Genomic DNA, 6943 nt, shown 5'->3' on the forward strand with positions numbered 1-6943 from the left:
TTCAAAGGAGTTCGACACCTTCGACCATATAATGCTTCAAATGGTGCCATTTGCAAGCTAGATTGATAACTGTTATTGTATGAAAACTCTGCCAGTGCTAAGCACTTAACCCAATTCTTGCCATATTGAATAACACATGCCCTCAACATGTCTTCAAGGATTTGATTGATTCGTTCAGTTTGCCCATCTGTTTGTGGATGATAAGCTGAACTACGAATCAGTTTTGTTCCAAGGGATTCTTGCATTTGCTCCCAGAAACGTGCTATAAACTGAGGCCCACGATCAGAAATAATCGTCTTTGGAATGCCATGTAAACGAACAATCTGATCGAGATAAATTTCTGCGTACTTCTTGGCAGAATAAGTGGTGTGTACTGGAATAAAATGAGCGGTCTTGGTGAGTCTATCAACTATTACCCAAACAGAATCATGCTTATGAGGAGTAGTGGGTAAACCAACGATAAAATCCATACTGATGTCCTCCCATTTCCAGGATGGAATAGATAAAGGTTGGAGAGTACCAGCTACTTTCAAATGACTAGCTTTAACTCTTTGACAGACATCACACTCAGAAACATATCTGGCGATCTCTCTTTTCATTCGAGTCCACCAGAAATTTTGTTTGAGATCATGGTACATCTTGGTACCACCGGGATGAATCGAAAACTTCGATAGATGTGCTTCATCAAGGATTTGCTTTCTAAGCTGATGATCCTTAGGTACCACCAGTCGGGATTCGAACCATAGAACTCCCCTATGATCCACTCTGAAACATTTATACTTTGCTTCTCCCTGTGATAACTTTTCCTTGATAACCTTGATACCCTCATCATGTAATTGTCCCATGATGATGCTATCATGAAGTGTAGGCTCAAGGGATATATGGTTCAAACTTCCTTGAGGTACCATTTCTAGGTTTAACTTCATCATTTCCTGGCATAGAGTTTCATTGAATGGTTCTACAGATAGACAATGGCATTGTGACTTGCGGCTGAGTGCATCCGCAACCACATTAGCCTTTCCTGGATGATAATGCACTTCTAGATCATAATCCTTTATCAACTCCAGCCAGCGTCTCTGTCTCATGTTGAGATCCGCTTGAGTGAAGATATATTTGAGACTCTTATGGTCAGTGTAAATATTACAGTGAGTTCCCATAAGATGATGTCTCCACATCTTAAGAGCGTGAATGACAGCTGCTAACTCCAGATCATGGGTTGGATAATTCTTCTCATGATCTCGGAGAGCTCTTGATGCATAAGAGATAACCCGGTTGTCCTGCATAAGCACACAACCAAGTCCCGTACCCGACGCATCACAATAGACATCAAAAGGTTTAGTACTGTCCGGTGTAGACAATACTGGAGCGGTAGTTAATCTTGCTTTGAGAGTTTGGAAAGCTTCTTCACACTTATCATTCCAAACAAACTTCACTCCCTTCTTCAATAACTCCGTCATAGGCTTGGCTATTCTGGAGAAATCAGTAATGAATCGACGATAATATCCAGCTAAACCAAGAAAACTGCGAATTTGATGAACTGAAATAGGAGATTCCCAATCCATCACTTCTTGTACTTTAGTTGGATCAACAGATATACCGTCACTGGAGATAGTGTGACCTAAGAATTTCACACTGTCCAACCAAAATTCACACTTGGAGAATTTGGCATAAAGATGATGATCTCGTAATCGTTGGAGAACGATACGCAAATGTTCAGCATGATCTTCTTCATTCTTGGAGTAGATTAAGATATCGTCAATGAAAACCACGACGAATTTATCCAGCTCCGGCATGAAGACTGAATTCATCAAGTACATAAAATATGCTGGGGCGTTGGTAAGACCAAAAGACATAACCAAATATTCATATAGTCCATATCTGGTAGAGAAAGCAGTCTTTGGAATATCACAAGGCTTGATCTTTATTTGATGGTAGCCAGAACGAAGATCAATCTTAGAGAAAACCTTAGCTCCAGCTAACTGATCAAACAGAATATCAATGCGGGGAAGAGGATACTTGTTTTTAATAGTGACCGCATTGAGTGGTCGATAATCAACACATAGCCTCAAACTATCGTCTTTCTTCTTCACAAACAGGGCTGGACATCCCCAGGGTGAAGAACTTGGACGTATAAAACCTTTGTCAAGAAGATCTTGGAGTTGGACTTTCAATTCTGCTAATTCATTTGGAGGCATTCGGTACGACCTCTTAGAAATAGGGGCGGTACCGGGTTGAAGTTCGATAACAAACTCGATGTCCCTATCAGGAGGCATTCCAGGTAAATCATTTGGAAACACATCCGCATACTCCCACACAATAGGGATATCTTCAAGTTTAATTTCTTTTGCGACATAGGCACAAGAGTTAATGTACTCTCGTTGGGGTAGATAGAGTATGGTGGCTCCTTGATGTGGTGAATCTATCTCGACAGCCCGGGAAGAGATATCTAATAGCACTTTATGTGTAGTCATCCAATTCACGCCTAGAATAACATCCATGCCTTCTAAATTCAGCAAGATCAAGTCTGTCTTTATCAATTTGCTACCCAGCTTAATTGGCACACATCTAGTGATTTGATTGGAAGCTATCTTCCCACCAGGGGTTGTTATCATAAACGATCCCTTAGTATGACAAAAATCCAATCCTAATCTTGCTCCAAATTTGGCACTTATAAAACTATGCGTTGCACCAGAATCAAATAATATGACTGCGGGTTTATTGTGGATAGAGAAAGTACCCGTCATTACTGGTGCTCCTGCTGGAAGGTCTGCAAGAGTAGTGAAATTAACTCACCCTTGCCGGACTTGCACTATTTGCCTCTTGCCCTTGCCCTTGTTGTTGTTGTTGTTGTTGTTCTGATTAGAGTTTTGCCCTGGATTGTTTCTTCTGGGTTGTGGACAATTCTTGGCAAAATGAGAAGCACTGCCACAGTTGAAACATCGATTATTACTATTCCCACTATTGAACTGTGGGGCATTCGACCTTGGGCTAAACTGCTGCTGTTGCTGTTGCTGGGGCACTGGAGGTCTGAATCCTCCTTGTTGCTGAGGCGGCCTAAAGACAAACCTACCCACTGGGGCATTTCTTTGTGGAGGCCTTGGTGGAGTATTTTGCACCAGGCGATACCTTGGTGGCTGGGCACTCGAGGGTCCCGTTGGTGCCTTCCGCTTTTTCTCAGCACGATGTGCAGCAATACAATCTTCCTGTGTAATGGCCATATTCACCAGCTCATTATAGGTATGGGGCTGAACCAAGTTTAAACGTTCCTTGAGCTTAGTATTGAGGCCACGACGGAAACGATCACGTTTCTTGGCATCAGTATCAGCATGATGGCCCGCATATTGGCACAGATGATTGAAGGTCTGTGCATATTGAAGAACAGTGCGGGTTCCCTGATCTAGAGCCAAGAATTCATTCAACTTTCTCTCCATCAGTCCATCCGGAATATGATGTGATCTGAATGCAGTTCTGAATTCCTCCCAAGATATGATATGTTCAGCAGGCTGCATTTCACAATAATTATCCCACCATATACGTGCAGGACCGCGAAGCTGTTGGGCGGCAAAGGGGGCCTTGTTCGCATCAATACATGGTACCGCTAACAAAGCAAACTTGGAATTGATTGTACGAAGCCAAGCATCGGCATCCAATGGGTCATCAGCTTTGCTGAAAAGTGGAGGTTGGGTACCAAAGAATTCCTGGTAACCCGCTGGTTGTGCCTCCCTTCCTCCATACTGTTGGCGTGGCTGATTTTGTTGCCCATGGACTAGCTGGCGAAGCAGTTCTGTTTGCATGGCCATTAACTCGGCCAGATTTGATGGGGGTGGCGGTGGTTGCTGAGATCCACTGCCAGTTTCACAACCAAAGCCATCAGGCGTTCCGCGTGTATGACCAACCATCTGTAATCATGGAAGACATCCATTAGATACATATTTCTCGCTTCCAAAATCAATGGTACATGCAATGATCATACATTTGGATAAAACAAAATCAGCAAAAATGTAACTAGATGCGGTGTAGCACAATATGCACAACACATAAATGTGCAACCCACAAAAATCAAAACTGGTCAGCTGCTAGATAGCTTCAGGCTCCATCGTATAAAGACTCAATGCTGAGAGCAAAGGGTAAAGGAAATAATCTAGCAATTTACTCTTCAGCGCCATGTGCTATGTTGCTAAACAACAGAGATCATAGAAGGGGTTGGACTAAAATTTAGTCTCACAGATTCAACATGCTAACATTTGATGAGCACATATGCCACAAAAATTTGCAACCTCTTGTATTCATCAAACGGCGTGAAAATGCACAAATAAAGAGATTTGCTAAGTAGAAAGATTATGATTTCCAAACTGGTAGTCGCTACTTATATTACATCCAAAGCAGCCTTGTTCTTACAACCTAACATCGCTTAACCTTACCACGTATAATACAACAAGTGGTACTCCTCCCTAAGGCTATTTTACAAAAACATCTTCCCTATATACATATGCTACAACAAGAGAACACAACTAGCTAGGACAAGTCTAAGTCGCCTAGAAGTCGTCGAGGTTGCCCACAGAAGAGGCGCTGCCGGAAGAAGAGTCGTCCGGCTGAGGGTTAGGCTCAGCAAGTGCGTGCTCTGAATCTAAGTCAGATACTCCCTCGATCTCCTCTGGGTCCTCCTCTGCTGCTGCCGGCTCAGCTGGGGCATCTAGTTGCTCCTGGAGCATACCAACATGTGCTAAAGCATCAGCCCAATCTGCTTGCAGCTCATTCACCTGTGCCTGAAGAAATCCGATAACTGTGTTGCGCTGCTCTATCTCAGCACCATACTCCATAGCCTGATGCTCAAACTGTGCAATAGCAGTGTCCCTCCCAGCAACGGCATCCTGAAGTCCCCCAATCTGAATATCCTTCAGACGAAGACCTCGCTGAAAACTCTGGGCCAAGTCTATCACCTGGTCCATGTGTCGCTGCTGAAGTATCTGGTAGTGAGACTGGGCATTCATATATCTGACTACTGCCTCGATAGTCTCATCCGCTACATCTCCAATCAAGTGCCCAAAGTGTGTGACCCTGAACAGCCACTCTGCATCGCCAGTACGGACTGCTGGAAACAAACCAATAGGATATGCTGCTACCTCCTCGGGGTGGTGCTCACAAAAAGTGGTGATAGCGTTGAGAGCTGCTTTCTCAAACGCATCCACAAGACGATACCCAATCACCTCAATCTCAATCGGTGGCCACTCCAAGGTGGGGTGCTGAGGAATGATCATCTTAACTCTGTTCTTCTTAATTCCATCCTCCGAAAACTGGCGTCCCGTGTACTGGGGTGGATCTGGGTAGTGGAAGATACGAAGTGAATCCCAAAGAATCCTCGGAAAACCCTCCCAGTACAGACAATCGGTATGAGCATTTCCCTCCTCATCCCAAAAGATCTGGGAACAAGTCGCCATCTGAATCAAAAAGGATTCAAATGTGAGTAATGCAATTATCTCAAGACTTCTCAAATAAAGCTTTAAGAAGACTGCGGTAAAACAAATGTGATTCTAATTCACAAGATGATATGATTCCAACTCAAAGAATAATAAACCACAATTGGTACTGGTTCATCATTTGAGATTCTAAGGAATGAAAAGATCCATATAACAACAAGATGGGGCTTAGGAGGAAGGCATGACTCGAAACCATATTTTTCATCTAAGGAAACCTAAGCATTTTACTAATATGCTACTAACATCAGAGTTTCACTTACTCATGTTTTAAGCACACTAACACTTATCTTATAAGGATTCATACTAGAAATTCCTTAACAAGCTCATGTAGCAACTTCAAGTACTAGGAACAAATCAAACATCAACTAGATATGCATGCACGTCCTGTTCGTTCCTCACAAGATAAACAATTGCCAACTATGGTTGGGCTTACGGGGTTAGCACGGTGGTATACATAAATACGGCTCTCCCTATATAGCTAGTCGATACATTCTAACCGTTCTTATCTTAACAAATCGCGGTTAGTGTTCCTGCAGAAGATTGACAGAACATAAATATATATCCCCAATGAACCTTTCATGCCAGCACTCATGAAAGCGTTCCCAGACATTACCGCTCACTATAGAAGCGGCAGCCATACAATTTCCGCCGTATGGCCAACGTTAACATACGCTACTTAGTGGCGTATTCACTTGTTCCTTTACTCCCAATATAGTCGACCGAGATCGGTATATTGGCAGCAGCTCAAGTAAGTCACTGCTTGAGCGCAGCGTTCGGTTCGCATCACCGACGGGAAGGTCAGACTCCCTCAGCTGACTGAGTACACTTTACTCCCAATATAGTCAACTAATAGTCGGTATATTGGAAGCACCTCAAGTAAGCCACTGCTTGAGGGCAGCGTTCGGCTCGCATCACCGACGGGAAGGTCAGACTCCCTCAGCTGACTGAGGATCCTTACCATCTTACCTCACGTAGGTGCGTCGTTACAAGAATTAAGAGTTGCTTGTGAGTATGGTTTGACAAAATGTAAAGTGCTGGAAGTCAGATAACATAAACCATACAAAAAATAACCACCTAGTAATTCCCATAAATTCCCTAGGACTTTACGTTCTAAACACAACTCTTAACGAATCCAACGTAGTTTTCCGAAATTCTTTATGGTTCCAATTTTATATGGAAAACGATTTTTAAGGTTCCAACACCTCTGGTATATGCTTGTAGCTCTGATGCCAGCTGTGGCAGAACCGCCTAAATTATCCCGGCTCAAGTGCGTAAACCATCACCATAAAGGCAACATTAGCTTAAACGCACTTCAAACGGAACAATTTTTGGTCTGTCGGGTAACGTCCCGATACAACCACCGATTCTCGGATCGAACAAGCAGACCTCGCACGAAGGCGAGTCCAGAGATATTACAACCACAAATTTTACAACACAGGCAAGTTCAGTAGTGATTACAAAATAGT

Source organism: Panicum virgatum, chromosome 2K, assembly GCF_016808335.1.
Source record: "Panicum virgatum strain AP13 chromosome 2K, P.virgatum_v5, whole genome shotgun sequence".
NCBI classification, from domain to species: domain Eukaryota; kingdom Viridiplantae; phylum Streptophyta; class Magnoliopsida; order Poales; family Poaceae; genus Panicum; species Panicum virgatum.